General features: G+C 35.0%; 2 long non-coding RNA genes across 3 annotated transcripts; one reads left to right on the top strand and one right to left on the bottom strand.

Moving 5' to 3' along the window:
- Positions 1-15,404: 15,404 nt before the first annotated feature.
- Positions 15,405-17,183, top strand: LOC135731752 (uncharacterized). Of its 2 annotated transcripts, XR_010526455.2 has the most exons (5): positions 15,405-15,881; positions 16,423-16,516; positions 16,615-16,747; positions 16,830-16,933; positions 17,044-17,183. It is a non-coding gene; the product is annotated as an uncharacterized lncRNA (long non-coding RNA). The 2 variants fall into 2 exon arrangements; XR_012335212.1 differs by lacking the exon at positions 15,405-15,881 and having other exon boundaries at positions 16,027-16,516.
- Positions 17,099-18,537, bottom strand: LOC135731753 (uncharacterized). The gene is made up of 3 exons (XR_010526456.2): positions 18,033-18,537; positions 17,562-17,698; positions 17,099-17,238 (listed from the first exon to the last, which is right to left on the bottom strand). It is a non-coding gene; the product is annotated as an uncharacterized lncRNA (long non-coding RNA).
- Between the last annotated feature and the right edge of the window lie 1,272 nt (positions 18,538-19,809).

Genomic DNA, 19,809 nt, shown 5'->3' with positions numbered 1-19,809 from the left:
TCTTGTCCAAATGTCAAGTGTCTTATATTCCTGGATTCCTTGCGTCAAGACGAACAAAATGTATATCTCCGATTTCATTTCCGTCATTAAAAATTTTCCGCTATTTTTGATTTTGTCGAAAAAAATAAAAACGAACTAGTCCTAGGTTTTTCGCTCGATCGGAATCGTTTCGGTGCTAAAATGTTCCTTGGAGTTCGAATATCAATAATTATTGAAAAAAAGTTGAACTTTCGACTCACGGTCGACATGCCACGCCCAAACGTCTGAAGTGTGCGCAGCCACTAGGGATTTATTGGATATAACTGCGGACAGGAATGAAGTATTAACACGACACTTGGTACTTGTGATGACAGTCATGGCCTGAGGTGGCATGCGTCGTTTCGTCACAGCGCCACCTAGTGGTCAGACGAATCATTTAAACGCTTATAACTTAGGCTGAGTTTAACATATTTTCATGCAACTTTTTTCTTTGGAGTCCTGAATTGTTGCCGAGTCCAACGATACCAAGCATGCCAGGTTTTGCTTTACGGTTGGTTCTGCACAGGAAAATAGCGCTTAAAAAACACGCGCGAATAACTCCGCGAGGGTATTTCCGATCGACTCGAAACGACCATAGGAAGAACATTGTATTACCTTCTGAACAAAAAGTTCTATTGGCGTTATGTTAAAATTTTCATCAGAAATGGCCGAAAATTGCAAAAAACGAAAAATTACCTCAAAATTTTGTGTTTTTACACATAAATGGTTATAACTCCGCAACGAAATGATATTTTTTCACCAGATTTGATACGCTGATGTCTGAGCACAGTCTGAGGCAATACAAAAAAAAATGGTATGCCTGCACCACTAGTTGGCCTCATAATTTAACAAAACCTATGACATTGAACAAACCCTATGGTCAAACAACTGTTTTTTCAATAAACTAAAGTGTACAGCCATGATACTAGCTAGATGTAACACAGTCATGACCTGAGATTCCATGCACGAGTTTGTCATAGCGCCACCTAGTGGTAATTTGTTATTTTCACTTAAAAATACTGTAACCTTACATTTAAAATCATGAGTCATCATGGATTATTCCTTTCATGGCTTTGAGTATAATCATTGATGGATTGCAAGTCACTCCCTAGCAACCAATGAGAATACCCTAGCAACCATTTAGCAAGCTGTATCTCTGTATCAGAACATCGTAGAGATGTGGGGTTCGGCTCTTTTGACTCATTAACCCTATTTTAACATTTTGTGACCCGAGTTTTGCCATTGCAAGCACCACAAACATTTCCTTCAGTGTTCTATTTGTCAATGTTCCGTGAGAAGAGAGGGAGACATTTCACTGAACGATAGCAATTTTTGCTAATAACTTTGAACACGTGTGTCTGGTATCTTATTTTTCATCATTTATTTTGTACAATGCAGCAAATCTACACAGCCATGCCCTTAATGGTCTTAATGTCCCAAATCGCTTGAACCCCGGTAATCGCTGCTTGCAGCTATATTTAGGGGTTCAAGCCCGTAGGGCTGAAACCCTATTGTAATTGTTAAGATTTTTATTTTTATTAATTATTATTATTTTGCCGTAAAACGGAACGTACAGCCCAAACCGTAAGGCCTAGAGACTTGAAACTTGGCCAAAGGGTAGGACCCAATTTGGGGAGAGGTTGATAGAGTATCAACCCGATTGGCCTATAGGTGGCGCTATAGCGATAACAAACGCGTTGATGATCATAACTCCCACAAATCTTGTCCAAATGTCAAGTGTCTTACATCACTGGAATCCTTGCGTCAAGACGAACAAAACGTATATCTCCGATTTCATTTCCATCATGAATTTTTTTTCGCTATTTTCGATTTTGTCGAAAAAAATAAAAACGAACTAGTCCTAGGTTTTTTGTCCGATCGGAACCGTTCCAGTGCTGTAATATTCCTTGGAGTGTGAATATCAAAAGTTATCAAAAAAAATGTGAACTTTTGACTCATCGTCGTAAAGCCACGCCCAAACGCCCCCAATGGGCGGAGCCTCTTGGACTTAAATGGCTATAACTTGGGATTGGAAAGAGGTATCGACACCAAATTTGGTACACATATACAGGGCACTATTCTGGGGTCACGTGCAAAAAATTGCGCCGCTTGACCACTAGTTGGCGCTATAACACCACCTCAACTTTAAAGGGCTGTAACTACAGAAATATGGGGCCGATCAACTTGACCTTTGGCACCGGTGCTCCTGGTCTAGGGTACTATCTGTGTCTAAAAGGAATTTCGCGTAGCTCAAAAAACATGGCCGCCATCGGCCAATCAAGAAAAAGCAGCTATTAGGCAGGGTTAACGGAGGCCGATCGAAACGAAACGTGGTGGGCCTGTTTGTCTCTTGGCCATGAAGGTCTGTGCAGAGTAAGAAAAAATTCGGCCTCCGGGAGGCGCTATCACGTTTTTTCAGTGTTTAAGTGATTGTGTATTATGCAGTGTTTTAGATATCAACAAGATCCTCATATCATTTAATAGAGGTACTTATAATGAACAACTTTTCCTCAAGCAGCACTTGTCTCAGTCGAATCGTTTGTTAGATATTCATCATTTTCTTATAAACCTACTTTTGCGAACTAGTCCTAGGTTTTTTGACCGATCTGAACCAATCCAGTGCTGGAATATTCCTTAGACACTGAATATCAATAATTATCAAAAAAAAGTTGAACTTTGCACTCGTCGTCGCAATACCACAGTCAAAAGTACGAAGAGGCGGTGCCACAAATACTTAAATGGCTATCATTTATGATAGGAATCAGATATCAACACGAAATTTGGTACACATATGTATAGACCTAGGCCGAGGTCACATGCAAAAAATTTCAGAGATTGTCCACTAGGTGGCGCTATAACCTAAGATCAAAGAACGATGACTATAGCATATGTATACGACACATATATATTTGTCTGACCTACTTGTTATTTTGCACTTAACATCCGCTTTTAGATTCTTATAAGGGTCTATTAGGATAATTACATATCTTAGAAAACATGAGACCAATAGCCGCCAGCATTAACCATGTACCAGTCCAGTGTAATGGTGTGCGATTACAACTAAACTGATGGGCCTGTTTGTCTTATGTTCTCAAGTGTCTGTGAGGATTTTTGGCTCATCATTCCGGAAATATTTGCATCTAGAACAACGGGTGTTACGTTAACTGTCCCCTAGATCAATGGTTCTCAAAATTATTCCTGGAGGCCCACTGCTCTGCACATATACAAAAGTCTTCTATTTTAAACAAATCTACTTTAATCATCAGTAGAGATTTGTATGAACTGAACTGATTGTGTCAGATGAGAGAATCATACAAAATGTGCCGAGCATTGGGTCTCGAGAAACCACTGCGTTTCAGTGAGTTGAAAGTACTTCTCTAGATGTTTATGTTTATATGAAAAACTATTTTGTGAATTTACTGTACTATATCTATTTTATTTTATAATCAAATCATCAAAATGTATTAAAACTAATTAAAATCTAATTATCTCCACTTCTGTTTTCAAATTAAAATACGAACAATTTATATATATATATATATATATTAATTTTAGAAACTCATTACTACAATATTACAATCAAATAGTTTAAATTAAAACTTGTTTAAAGGTTGAACTGCAGATTAGTATGGTTTACATCTAGGCAAATATTCACTTCTACATTCATTTCTGTTCTTATAAAAAAGTTATTCATTTTTTTTCTAGAATATTTACTCTATTAATACATAACTGAGTATTATGTAAGGAGTTACAATCATAAGATGTATAACATTGAAAGAGTTGAATAAGTCCACTAGGTATGGCATCAAATACAACTGCAAATTCCTTAGCAGTTACTGGAATCTTATAGTGATTGAGGAATTCACAATAATTAAAGAGGTGACCATCATCTTTAAATAACTGCCTCACTAATATTATATTATTATCATACCAATTTCTATAAAATAAGGATCTGTTTCTTGTATAGAATATTCTTGTTATTCCAAATAACAGATCTATGTGGAGAAAAGTTATGTTTTTATATGAGCATCCAAGATAAACAAACCTGTTTATGGAAACCTGACAGTTTTATGGGAAACTTGTTTATATCAAAATTGTATCGCAAAAAAAATTCCAAACCACCCAATTTCTTAAAAATCATTTCTGGTATGATGTTCCATATACTACCTTTGCAACTTCAGTAACTTTTTATCCACTTATTTTTAAAAACACAGTTAGCAGTATTAAAATCTAGTAAAAAAAAGTATCCTCCTTTCTCAACTGGATTGCATAGAATTGACTTTTTAATGTAGTGCTTCACTGCTATGTCTGTCGTTCATACGTGGATTACTCAGTTAGCTGGATTTCATTGTTGACGATTTAGCTTCATGTTGAATTATTTGTTTCTTCGAAGGTCATCCTAGAGTTGTTGTTATAGTAACATGTCCGTAAGGTTAAAACTGCTCGGGATTCAAATTCAACTCGTAATAAAAAATGATACATTTAATATTTTAGTAATGTTATTTAAAAAAACTATATAATATAAAAAACATAATTAAGACTGTGTTTTAAGGACTAGTCTGAAGAATTAGTAGTTAGTTAGGGCTAATCAGTCTAACTATTTGGATTTAAATATATTTTAAATAATTTAAATATTTTTTCACATGATACTTAAAGCAGTTATGTTCAATCATGAAGACAAAAATGTATGACTAACTTTGAATACTAGTCTTAGAGATTAATGTTACTGACCATTGGTTTAAATGTAGTTCCAGACTAAAATTTAGGCTTAAGTTTTAGTTGTCTTACTTGAAAATAGCTTACACTGGCCTACCTTTAAATATATCTGGGCCATAGTTTTGTCTTAAGATGTACACCAGAAATGTTTTTTATAAGGTTTGTTTGTAAAAAGTACCTAAATGTTTTTACATAACTAATGGCTAGTCATGCATCAATCTAAACCTGTGGGAAACAACCCAATAAAGTTATAAAGCTTCAAATGTTGTCTTAGAATTTTTCAAATCCTAAAGGTATGAAAAAAATTGCTGTAAATATGTGGATCCTTAAAGAACAATAATAGGCCAACATTAGAAATAATAACTAATAATCATACATAAAGAGAATATATATTTGGTTATCAGAAGCTTTAGTATTCTAATCTACTTTCCAGAACATAAACATGTCATGATGTATCTTATAAAGTTTTTAATAATTGTTTATAGAATTATTGCAATGAAATTGTAATGTTATTATACAATTGGTTGTTTTAAATGTAAATGATTTGCTGAAAACTTACTCTAGCACAGCACATGTGTGAACACTAATAAGTGCTTAATAGCAAATCTGACTGACATTTGCTTAATGACATCATTTGTTATTAACTCCATTTGATATAAACAACACATCTGTATCAGTTATGTATGGACATAGCCAGTGGTTAAATATAAAAAATGTAGAGCTTTAGTACTACTTTTAGACCTACTATAATATGACAGAGGCTGTTATCTGAAATACTTGTATGTTTGCACATAATATCTATGTCAAAGAATATATATGTTCTATAAGAACAATTACTTTTGTTAAAAAAATGTCTAAAAGATTTAAACAAGCAAACATTTAGTAAGACCTACAGAATAGATCTCTATGAACTAAAATGACTGTTTCAGATGAGAGAAACATACAAAATGTGCAGAGCATGTTTGTGTATATGTTCCTTTTGTCCATAAAAATATATACGGTTAAATAACTTGCATACCTCACTTTATTTACCTAATTAAAACAGAAAGCCTTCATGGTACTCGATTAAAGGACATGAACATGAATCTGCTAAATGAAATGATATTTGTTATTGACAGGATTTAATAACACCATCCACCATTCTGATAACGTATCTGGTTGTTTTAATAAATTGTTTCAGTTCTTACACTCAACAACAGTAAAGCCAGTGCAGTACAATTTTCTCTACACTGTATATATATATATATATATATATATATATATATATATATATATATATATATATATATATATATATATCAAATACAAAAACAACTTTGCAAAAGTATAGCTATCACACAGTCATTTTGAAAATGGCCCTGACGAACGGCCCCTAAAGCTTATGACAAAGCATACAATGTATTATTGAGATCAGGCAATATACTCAAATTCCTTATTGTGGATTTTAGGTGCAATTTTCTGTTATGTCCACTAGATGGCAGAAGAGGATCAATCACTGGCTGACATTTGAACTCACAGAAAACACAGAAGATGATTACTCTTTAACTAATTCTACTATTAATAGAAATCTGTTCACATTTAAATGTGCAGTGTGTAATTTTTAGAAGGATCTCTTGACAGAAATGCAAAATTATATAGAAAACTATATTATCAGGGGTGTATAAAGACCTTTCATAATGAACCGGTATGTGTTTATTAGCTTAGAACGAGACCTTTTTATCTACAAACACCAAGGTCCCCTTACATGGAAGTCAACATTTTGTGGCGCCATTTTTCTACAGAAGCCCCTAACGGACAAATTTTTTACTAAGTTGTCTCCGACGATGACATGTTTGTCTGGTGGCGGCTACCGTAGCTTCTCTATGTGTTTCAAAAGCGAGGGGTGAGCAGTGGACTAAGCCATTGGTTGCATTTCGTGACCTCACCACTAGATGCCACTAAAATGTACACACTGCACCTTTAACTTCATGATTTTACTGTTATAATATTAAAATCAAATTTAGTGAAAGACTACCACTTCAATTGTTCTGAGTTGTCAGTTTTATCACTCATGTCACTTTATGATAGCTGTGAAACGTGAACATAATTTTGGAGGCACTTACACGACATTTGCAGTAAGAATTATATTTTTATGTTTTTTATAAAAAAAAACTACATACAAAATGAGTGTGTAACCATGTCAGTATTAAGTCTTGTTATTTAACAGTCTTGTTTCTCCTTTCTCAGGTAAACGTGTATGTGTATAATATACAATGCAGAATATCTATATGGCCATGTCCTTAAACGTCTTGTGATCCCAAATAGCTTGAACCCCGCTAATCGCTGCTTGCAGCTATATTTATTATTAGGGGTTCAAGCCCGTAGGGCTGAAACCCTATTGTAATTGTTAAGATTTTTATTTATTATTATTATTTTGCCGTAAAACGGAACGTGCAGACCAAACCGTAAGGCCTAGAGACTTGAAACTTGGTCAAATGGTAGGACCCAATTTGGGGAGAGGTTGATAGAGTATCAACCCGATTGGCCTATAGGTGGCGCTATAGCAATAACAAACGCGTTGATGATCATAACTCCCACAAATCTTGTCCAAATGTCAAGTGTCTTATATCACTGGAATCATTGCGTCAAGTCGAACAAAACGTATATCTCCGATTTCATTTCCGCCATGGAAAATTTTTCGCTATTTTCGATTTTGTCGAAAAAAATAAAAACGAACTAGTCCTAGGTTTTTCGTCCGATCGGAACCGTTCCAGTGCTGTAATATTCCTTGGAGTGTGAATATGAAAAGTTATCAAAAAAAGTGGAACTTTAGACTCGCCGTCGTCAAGCCACGCCCAAACGCCCCCAATGGGCGGAGCCTCTTGGACTTAAATGGCTATAACTTGGGATTGGAAAGAGGTATCAACACCAAATTTGGTACACATATACAATGGACTATTCTGGGGTCACGAAACAAAAATTGCGCCGCTTGACCACTAGCTGGCGCTATAAGACCACCTCAACTTTGAAGGTCTGTAACTACAGAAATGTGCGACCGATCAACTTGACATTTGGCACCGGTGCTCCTGGTCTACGGTACTATCTATGTGTAAAAGGAATTTCGCTTGGATCAAAAAACATGGCCGCCATCTGCCAATCAAGGAAAAGCAGCTGTTAGACAGGGTTAACGGAGGCCGATCGAAACGAAACGCGGTGGTCCTGTTTGTCTCTTGGCCATGAAGGTCTGTGCAGAGTAAGAAAAAATTCGGCCTCCGGGAGGCGCTATCACGTTTTTTCAGTGTTTAAGTGATTGTGTATTATGCAGTGTTTCAGATAGCAACAAGATCTTCATATCATTAAATAGAGGTACTTACAATGAACAACTTTTCCTCAAGAAGCACTTGTCTCAGTCAAATAGTTTGTTAGATATTCATCATTTTCTTTTAAACCTACTTTTGCGAACTAGTCCTAGGTTTTTTGACCGATCTGAACCAATCCAGTGCTGGAATATTCCTTAGACACTGAATATCAATAATTATCAAAAAAAAGTTGAACTTTGCACTTGTCGTCGCAACACCACGGTCAAAAGTACAAAGAGGCGGTGCCACAAATACTTAAATGGCTATCATTTATGATAGGAATCAGATATCAACACGAAACTTGGTACACATATGCATAGACCTAGGCCCAGGTCATATGCAAAAAATTGCAGAGATTGTCCACTAGGTGGCGCTGTAACATAAGAACAAAGAATGATGACTATAGCATATGTATACGACACATAAATATTTGTCCGACCTACTTGTTATTTTGCACATAACATCTGCTTTCAGATTCTTATAAGGGTCTATTAGGATAATTACATATCTTAGAAAACATGCGACCAAAAGCCAGCCAGCATTAACCATGTACGAGTCCAGCGTAATGGTGTGAGATTACAACTAAACTGATGGGCCTGTTTGTCTTATGTTCGCAAGTGTCTGTGAGGATTTTTGGCTCATCATTCCCTAAATATTTGCATCTAGAACAACGGGTGTTACGTTAACTCTACCCTAGATCAGTGGTTCTCAAAATTATTCCTGGAGGCCCACTGCTCTGCACATATACAAAAGTCTTCTATTTTAAACAAATCTACTTTAATCATCAGTAGAGATTTGTATGAACTGAACTGATTGTGTCAGAAGAGAATCTTACAAAATGTGCCGAGCATTGGGTCTCGAGAAACCACTGCTTTTCACTGAGTTTGAAAGTACTGCTCTAGATGTTTATGTTTATATGAAAAATCTATTTTGTGAATTTACTGTACTATATCTATTTTATTTTATAATCAAATCATCAAAATGTATTAAAACTGTTTTTCTATTAAAAAAACAACAATAGTATTAAATGACAAATAATCGAGTAATAATTATAGTTGTCATCATCAAGACTTTTCACTGTATTCTACATTTTATTTTGAATTCAAGTGAATGTGTCTATTAACTTGAAATAAAATCTAATTATCTCTACTTCTGTTATCAAATTAAAATATGAACAATTTATATATATTAATTTTACAAACTCACTACTATAATATTACAATCAAATAGTTTAAATTAAAACTTGTTTAAAGATTGAACTGCAGATTAGTATGGTTTTCATCTAGGCAAATATTCATTTCTACATTCATTTCTGTTCTTATAAAAAAGTTATTAAATTTTTTTTCTAGAATATTTACTCCATTAATACATAACTCAGTATTATGTAAGGAGTTACAATCATAAGATGTATAACATTGACAGAGTTGAATAAGTCCACTAGGTATGGCATCAAATACAACTGCAAATTCCTTAGCAGTTACTGGAATCTTATAGTGATTGAGGAATTCACAATAATTAAAGAGGTGTCCATCATCTTTAAATAACTGCCTCACTAATATTATATTATTATCATACCAATTTCTATAAAATAAAGATATGTTTCTTGTATAGAATATTCTTGTTATTCCAAATAACATATCTATGTGGAGAAAAGTTATGTTTATATATGAGCATCCAAGATAAACAAACCTGTTTATGGAAACCTGACAGTTTTATGGGAACCCTTGTTTATATCAAAATTGTATCGCAAAAACAATTCCAAACCACCCAATTTCTTTAAAATCTTTTCTGGTATGATGTTCCATATACTACCTTTGCAACTTCAGTAACTTTTTATCCACTTATTTTTAAAAACACAGTTAGCAGTATTAAAATCTAGTAAAAAAATTGTATTCTCCTTTCTCAATTGGATTGCATAGAATTGACTTTTTAATTTAATGCGGCCTGTTCTTATATGAAATTAAACAATATAATATCCAACTCTTTTATAACTGATTGTGGGACTTCTAATGCAAGAGCTGTATACACTATAGTTGTTAAAAGCTTTCACTGCTGGGTCCGTCGTTCATACGTAGATAACTCAGTTAGCTGGATTTCATTGTTGACGATTTAGCTTCATGTTGAATTATTTGTTTCTTCTAAGGTCATCCTAGAGTTGTTGTTATAGTAACATGTCCGTAAGGTTAAAACTGCTCGGGATTCAAATTCAACTCGTAATAAAAAATGATACATTTAATATTTTAGTAATGTTATTTTAAAAACTATATAATATAAAAAACATAATTAAGACTGTGTTTTAAGGACTAGTCTGAAGAACTAGTAGTTAGTTAGGGCTAATCAGTCTAACTATTTGGATTTAAATATAATTTAAATAATTTAAATATTTTTTCACGTGATAATTAAAACAGTTATGTTCAATCGTTAAGATAAAAATGTATGACTAACTTTGAATACTAGTCTTAGAGATTAATGTTACTGACCATTGGTTTAAATGTAGTTACAGACAAAAATTTAGGTTTATGTTTTAGTTGTCTTACTTGAAAATAGCTTACACTGGCCTTTCTTTAAATATATCAGGGCCATAGTTTTGTTTTAAGATGTACACCAGTAATGTTTTTTAAAAGGTTTGTTTGTAAAAAGTACCTAAGTGTTTTTACATAACTAATGGCTAGTCATGCATCAATTTAAACCTGTGGGAAACAACCCAATAAAATTATAAAGCTTCAAATGTTGTCTTAGAATTCTTCAAATCCTAAAGGTATGAAAAAGATTGCTGTAAATATGTAGATTCTTAAAGAACAGGTCAACATTAGAAATAATAACTAATAATCATACATAAAGAGAATATATATTTGGTTATCAGTAGCTTTAGTATTCTAATCTATTTTCCATGACATGTCATGATGTGTCTTATAAAGTTTTTAATATTTGTTAATAGAATTATTGCAATGAAATTGTAATGTTATGATACAATTGGTTGTTTTAAATGTAAATGATTATCTGAAAACTTACTCTAGCACAGCACATGTGTGAACACAAATAAGTGCCTAATAGCAAATCTGACTGACATTTGCTTAATGACATCATATTTGTTATTAACTCCATTTGATATAAACAACACATCTGGATCAATTATGTATGGGCATAGCCAGTGGTTAAATATAAAAATATGCAGAGCTTTAGTGCTATTTTTAGGCCTACTATAATATGACAGAGGCTGTCATCTGAAATACTTGTACGTTTGCACATAATATCTATGTCAAAGAATATATATATGTTCTATAAGAACAATTACTTTTGTTAAAAAATAGTCTAATACATTTAAACAAGCAAACATTTAGTAAGACCTACAGAATAGATCTCTATGAACTAAAATGACTGTTTCAGATGAGAGAAACATACAAAATGTGCAGAGCATGTTTGTGTATATGTTCCTTTTGTCCATAAAAATATATACGGTTTAATAACTTGCATACCTCACTTTATTTACCTAATTAAAACAGAAAGCCTTCATGGTACTCGATTAAAGGACATGAACATGAATCTGCTAAATGAAATGATATTTGTTATTGACACGATTTAATAACACCATCCACCATTCAGATAACGTATCTGGTTGTTTTATTAAATTGTTTCAGTTCTTACACTCAACAACATTAAAGCCAGTGCAGTACAATTTTCTCTACACTGTATAAATTAATTTATATATATTTATATATATCAAATACAAAAACAACTTTGAAAAAGTATAGCTATCACACAGTCATTTTGAAAATGGCCCTGACGAACGGCCCCTAAAGTTTATGACAAAGCATACAATGTATTATTGAGATCAGGCAATATACCCAAATTCCTTATTGTGGTTTTTAGGTGCAATTTTCCGTTATGTCCACTAGATGGAAGAAGAGGATCAATCACTGGCTGACATTTGAACTCACAGAAAACACAGAAGATGATTACTCTTTAACTATTTCTACTATTAATAGAAATCTGTTCACATTTAAAGGTGCAGTGTGTAATTTTTAGAAAGATCTCTTGACAGAAATGCAAAATGATATCCAAAACTATATTATCAGGGGTGTATAAAGACCTTTCATAATGTGTTTATTACCTTAGAACGAGACCTTTTTATCTACATACACCAAGGTCCCCTTACATGGAAGTCAACATTTTGTGGCGCCATTTTACTACAGAAGCCCCTAACGGACACATTTTTTACTAAGTTGTCTCTGGCGATGACATGTTTGTCTGGTCGCGGCTACCGTAGCTTCTCTATGTGTTTCAAAAGCGAGGGGTGAGTAGTGGACTAAGCCATTGGTTGCAATTCGTGACCTCACCACTAGATGCCACTAAAATGTACACACTGCACCTTTAACTTCATGATTTTACTGTTATAATATTAAAATCAAATTTAGTGAAAGACTACCACTTCAATTGTTCTGAGTTATCAGTTTTATCACTCATGTCACTTTATGATAGCTGTAAAACGTTAACATAATTTTGGAGGCACTTACACGACATTTGCAGTAAGAATTATATTTTTATGTTTTTTATTAAAAAAAACTACATACATACAAAATGAGTGTGTAACCATGTCAATATTAAGTCTTGTTCTTTAACAGTCTTGTTTCTCCTTTCTCGGGTAAACGTGTGTGTGTACAATATACAATGCAAAATATCTATATGGCCATGTCCTTAAACGTCTTGTGATCCCAAATAGCTTGAACCCCGCTAATCGCTGCTTGCAGCTATATTTCTATTTATTATTTTTCTTCTGCCGTAAAACGGAACGTGCAGACCAAACCGTAAGGCCTAGAGACTTGAGACTTGGCCAAATGGTAGGTCTCATTCGTGCGCGAAGTTGACAGAGTGTCACCACAATCGGCCTATGGGGGGCGCTATAGCGATGGCAAACGCGTTGATGCTCATAACTTCCACAATTCTTGTCCTAATGTCAAGTGTCTTATATCCCTGGATTCCTTGCGTCAAGACGAACAAAATGTATATCTCCGATTTCATTTCCGTCATTAAAAATTTTCCGCTATTTTCGATTTTGTCGAAAAAAATAAAAATGAACTAGTCCTAGGTTTTTTGTCCGATCGGAACCGTTCCAGTGCTGTAATATTCCTTGGAGTGTGAATATAAAAAGTTATCAAAAAAAAGTTGAACTTTTTACTCGTCGTCGTCAAGCCACGCCCAAACGCCCCCAATGAGCGGAGCTTCTTGGACTTAAATGACTATAACTTGGGACTGGAAAGAGGTATCGAAACCAAATTTGGTACACATATACAGCGGACTATTCTGGGGTCACGTGAAAAAAATTGCATCGCTTGACCACTAGTTGGCGCTATAACACCACCTCAACTTTGAAGGGCTGTAACCAGAGAAATATGGAACCGATCAACTTAAGATTTGGCACCGGTGCTCCTGGTCTAGGGTGCTATCTATGTCTCAAAGGAATTTCGCGTAGCTCAAAAAACATGGCCGCCATCGGCCAATCAAGAAAAAGCAGCTATTAGGCAGGGTTAACGGAGGCCGATCGAAACGAAACGCGGTGGGCCTGTTTGTCTCTTGGCCATGAAGGTCTGTGCAGAGTAAGAAAAAATTCGGCCTCCGGGGGGCGCTATGACGTTTTTTCAGTGTTTAAGTGATTGTGTATTATGCAGTGTTTCAGATATCAACAAGATCCTCATATCATTTAATAGAGGTACTTAAAATGAACAACATTGCCTCAAGAAGCACTTGTCTCAGTCGAATCGTTTGTGAGATATTCATCATTTTCTTTTAAACCTACTTTTGCGAACTAGTCCTAGGTTTTTTGACCGATCTGAACCAATCCAGTGCTGGAATATTCCTTAGACACTGAATATCAATAATTATCAAAAAAAAGTTGAACTTTGCACTCGTCGTCTCAACACCATGGTCAAAAGTACGAAGAGGCGGGGGCACAAATACTTAAATGGCTATCATTTATGATAGGAATGAGATATCAACACAAAACTTGGTACACATATGTATAGACCTAGGCCGAGGTCACATGCAAAAAATTGCAGAGATTGTCCACTAGGTGGCGCTATAAACTAAGAACAAAGAACGATGACTATAGCATATGTATACGACACATAAATATTTGTCTGACCTACTTGTTATTTTGCACATAACATATGCTTTCAGATTCTTATAATGGTCTATTAGGATAATTACATATCTTAGAAAACATGCCGACCAACAGCCAACCAGCATTTACCATGTACGAGTCAAGCGAAATGGTGTGAGATTACAACTAAACTGATGGGCCTGTTTGTTTTATGTTCTCAAGTCTCTGTGAGGATTTTTAGTTCATCTTTCTGAAAATCTTTGCGTCTAACACAATGTGTGCAAAGTAAACAGATCAGTGGTTCTCAACACACCTGCTTCAAATAATCAGCACAATAGTAGAGATTTCTATGAACTAAACTGATTGTGTCAGATGAGAGAAACATACAAAATGTGCAGAGCAGTGGTCCTCCAGAAACAGAGTAGAGAACCATTCCTCTAGATGTTCATGTTTATATGAAAAAAAATATTTTGTGAACTAATACTTGGTTTTTCACTCAACAACAGTAAAGCCAATGCAGTACAATTTCCTGTAGTCTGTGAGCCAATATAAATGCCAAATTTTGATCACCAATTGTAAGTCTTATTCCTTTAGTTGTTTAAGTTTGAATTACAAAAACAATTTTTCAAAACTCATCCTAGGTTTTTCAGTCAACAAAAATAAAATCAGTGTAGTAAATTTTTTCTGTCCTCTGTGTGTATAGATTTATCAAGTACAAAATGTAATGAATTTGAATATCTGCTGTTGTATGCATAGATTTCATGTGATGTCACACAGTGGTGTAGGTGCCATTTGTACGATTGAATTGCAGCATGCATGTTTAAAGGAAATCATAAAGATATGGATTAAAGTTTTCCATTATCCCCAAAACTCTGAGCATAATCAGAAATGAATTGCTGCTATCAAGATGATATACAGTCTTGTTCAAAATAATAGCAGTACAATGTGACTAACCAGAATAATCAAGGTTTTTAGTATAATTTTTATTGTTACGTGGCAAACAAGTTACCAGTAGGTTCAGTAGATTCTCAGAAAACAAACAAGACCCAGCATTCATGATATGCACGCTCTTAAGGCTGTGCAATTGGGCAATTAGTTGAAAGGGGTGTGTTCAAAAAAATAGCAGTGTCTACCTTAAAGAGCACCTATTATGGGATACACGTTTTTAAACATCCTTTTGTGTGTAAGTGTGCATTAGTACATGCTAACGATATTCAAAAAGTACAAACCTCAAAGAAAACGATGACGCGAGTTATCGTCTCTAACGTTCGAGGACTACAAAAAACACTCGGATTGTAGGCAACAGTTTACTTCCTGGGATTAGTGACGTAGATAAGACCAACATTATCATAGTTCAGCCCTCTCTGCTTTGCTTGGGTACGCCCTCAAAGACGGGGGTGGGGAGCGCCGAGTCAGAAGAGAGCTAAAATGGCGGAGGTTGTGAGTCCCTGCTTTGACTCTGTTTGCAAACTCTTATTTCATTGTTTAAGCGATTAAATCTCTTGAGTAGACGCTGTCTCTTTAGATGCGAGGGCAAAATAGCACTTTATGGACTTCCACAGAGGACATCATGTTTAATACGGTTCCGGAAAAATCCAGTCAGAAGTTGTTCACGGAGTTTTCACAATAACTGCTTCTCATGAACCGAAGCTGGATTTGCGCGACGTATCCTCTTGAAAGTTGGATTACTGTGCACTTCTGGATCACAGGCTGTAAGTATTCACGTTTATTATTTGCCTTTTACTGTACGTTACGTAACCGGTAACCGGAGATTAACATAATGTGCGTGTAGAGCTAAGCTTGCAAGCTAATTGTCTTGTTTTGTAATACTGCATTTCATAAACAACGTACCATATTTACACACGTGTATGTTGAATTATGCAGACTATCGTTTTTTTTATCGATGTTGGTTTAGACATGTTTACAAACTTGCTAAGTTGCTAAGCTAAATACAAATACAAATGCCAGCTAAACTGTTACCAGTAAAATTTGTTCTCATGATCAAACTCAAGAAACTCTAAGTACAGATGATTTTTTTAAAGTTATATGTATTTTACTGTTGTATTTACTTGAAGCTTTCTTAGATTTTGAAACGAAGTAAACACATAATGTGTGTTGCTAATGTTGGGCCATGTAATATGTAATACATTTACGTTTTAATGAATAGTCTAACGATTTATAGTCGTTGTACTCTATTGTTATAATATGTCTTTTTGACTGAATACATGTTTGTTTTATTTGTCTATATCCTAGATTCGCAGCTGGACACATCCTTCTACACTGTATGCAAACATGCAACATCATAACACACAGTACAAGGAGTCAGACTGGCATATGAGGAGCAAAGGTGTGTAACACATATGATGTATTTAGCTAGTGAAACCACTACCAGTCTTAAATGTATAACTGATGATGACAAAGTTTTTTTTCTCTGCATAATAATAGGAACCCAGGCAGTAGCATCGTTTCACAATGTTTCCATCACCATCATCAGTGGATGCCTTTGCTGTCCGTAGCCTGAGATTTCAGATTTGCAGCAAAAAAATTTGATTTTCTCATTTATTGGAATGCTGTGCAGGTATTTAAGAATTTTAGTAACTTTGTTATATAAAGTAGTATTTACTTTTACAATAAATTAATTGCTTGTTTATATTTTACAGGTATTTGTACCTTGCAGCCATCCATTACAATGTCACCAAGCCGTAACAAAAGCAGGAGAGGGAAAGTACAAGGCTATGTTCCCAAAACACACAAGTGACATACCGTAAGCAGTAATGTTTTATTTCAAATACATTCATAATTAAAAACTTAATGTATGAAGCAGGGAAATAAATGATCAAAACAAAAGATTTATTGACTGCAATATTTCTACAGTTATGTGGATGATGTGATCAGGCTTGTATTTGATGAGGTATTTGAAGATAAGCTGAAGGAAGCCCTGATTCCAATGGACCTGGCATCACAGTTTGAGAGACCTTCAAAGGAGGACGTGATTGCATGCCATCTTCAGTGCAGGGGTCGTCGAAAGCCAAAATTGTGACCGATCTGATCAGGAAGCTCCAAGCGTATCTGGAGAACAACACACGACAGGATGATAACCTTATAGTGTTGTCTTAAATAGCACCAGCTGACAAAGCTTTGATATGCCATTTATCTGAATAGATAGCTGTAAGAAATGAATTGAACAATTTTTGAAAGAATAGCACAATATGGTTACTAAAGTATGTTTATTTGTATATTGTTTAACATTTAAATATATATTTGTAATAAATAAAAAAAACTTTTGACTGACTATTATATTTTCTTTAAAGTTACATCTTTTGTTCTTTTGGGTACTTTGTTACTATAATGATACTTTAGTGTTATTGGTTTAAAAATGTAATAAAACTTACTCTAGTCCTGCACCTCAAAGGCTTATAGTCGGTACAATAAATGTTCTGTGTGTAGGGATTTAGACAATTTGTGCAAAACCTGGATGATGAATCACGCAGGTAAGAAGCCCTGGAACCTGTTGCATTCTCCTTAAAACCTAATAAGTAAAAACATGGTGTTTCCATATAGTTTGCACAGTGATATAGTATGTAACAGTCTTTTATAATAAAGTTTACTATAGTAAAATAATGTTAACAAATGCAATAGTTTTATAATCATTTCAACAAATACTTTCTATGTGCTACATTTGGTGTTTCCATATAGTTTGCACAGTAATATAGTATGTAAGCGGTCTTTTATAATAAAGTTTACTATAGTAAAATAATGTTAATAAGTGAAATAGTTTTATAATCATTTCAAAAAATACTTTCTATGTGCTACATTTGGTGTTTCCATATAGTTTGCAAAGTAATGTAGTACGTTATAATTACCTTTTGGATGTCTTTGCAACACATTTTCGTCTTCGTTTAGCATTCTGGCAGAGCTAAGGACACCTAAAAAAGTTAAATCCAATCGCGTTCATTGACGGAGATCGTTTATATTGTAACGGCCTTCTGAACTCTCTGGATCGAGCTCGAAGTGGTAAGGCAGTACAGACACCATCGTTTATAGAGAAATATAGCGCTTGTTTACGTTGCCTGTGACTCTCAGTCAGAACCGGAAAACCCACGCGTAGTCAGGGGCGTAACCTTTCAAACACACGCCGAACCCAGTTGACCAATAACAGTTGAGTAGTCATCTGACCAATCCGAATACACTAGACATTTTGGGAGGCGGAGACAGGAACTAAATCCAAGCGTTTTCCAGACATGCAGAAATCGGTGAGGTATGTAAGCAATTTATAAGACTCAAAGTGCATTAGTTCAAGTTTTAATAACATGTATGTACTATGGGATATTACAATAACGTGCTAACGTGCTAATTTATTAGCATAATTGGTGCTCTTTTGACTGTACAAACTCAAAACTATTTTGTACAAACATTTTTTTTTTCTGGGATTTAGCAATCCTGTGAATCACTAAACTAATATTTAGTTGTATGACCACAGTTTTTTAAAACTGCTTGACATCTGTGTGGCATGGAGTCAACCAACTTGTGGCACCTCTCAGCTGTTATTCCACTCCATGATTCTTTAACAACATTCCACAATTCATTCACATTTCTTGGTTTTGCTTCAGAAACAGCATTTTTGATATCACCCCACAAGTTCTCAATTTGATTAAGGTCTGGAGATTGGGCTGGCCACTCCATAACATAAATTTTGTTGGTTTGGAACCAAGACTTTGCCCATTTACTAGTGTGTTTTGGGTCATTGTCTTGTTGAAACAACCATTTCAAGGGCATGTCCTCTTTAGCATAGGGCAACATGACCTCTTCAAGTATTTTAACATATGCAAACTGATCCATGATCCCTGGTATGCGATAAATAGGCCCAACACCATAGTAGGAGAAACATGCCCATATCATGATGCTTGCACCTCCATGCTTCACTGTCTTCACTGTGTACTGTGGCTTGAATTCAGAGTTTGGGGGTCGTCTCACAAACTGCCTGTGGCCCTTGGACCCAAAAAGAACAATTTTACTCTCATCAGTCCACAAAATGTTCCTCCATTTCTCTTTAGGCCAGTTGATGTGTTCCTTGGCAAATTGTAACCTCTTCTGCACATGCCTTTTTTTAACAGAGGGACTTTGCGGGGGATCCTTGAAAATAGATTAGCTTCACACAGACGTCTTCTAACTGTCACAGTACTTACAGGTAACCCCAGACTGTCTTTGATCATCCTGGAGGTGATCATTGGCTGAGCCTTTGTCATTCTGGTTATTCTTCTATCCATTTTGATGGTTGTCTTCCGTTTTCTTCCACGTCTCTCTGGTTTTGCTCTCCATTTTAAGGCATTGGAGATAATTTTAGCTGAACAGCCTATCATTTTTTGCACCTCTTTATAGGTTTTCCCCTCTCCAATCAACTTTTTAATCAAAGTACGCTGTTCTTCTGAACAATGTCTTGAACGACCCATTTTCCTCAGCTTTCAAATGCATGTTCAACAAGTGTTGGCTTCATCCTTAAATAGGGGCCACCTGATTCACACCTGTTTCTTCACAAAATTGATGACCTCAGTGATTGAATACCACACTGCTATTTTTTTGAACACACCCCTTTCAACTAATTCAACTAATTGCCCAATTGCACAGCCTTAAGAGCGTGCA

Source organism: Paramisgurnus dabryanus, chromosome 16 (genome assembly GCF_030506205.2).
Source record: "Paramisgurnus dabryanus chromosome 16, PD_genome_1.1, whole genome shotgun sequence".
NCBI lineage: Eukaryota > Metazoa > Chordata > Actinopteri > Cypriniformes > Cobitidae > Paramisgurnus > Paramisgurnus dabryanus.
This window is presented reverse-complemented; position numbering and strand designations above follow the sequence as displayed.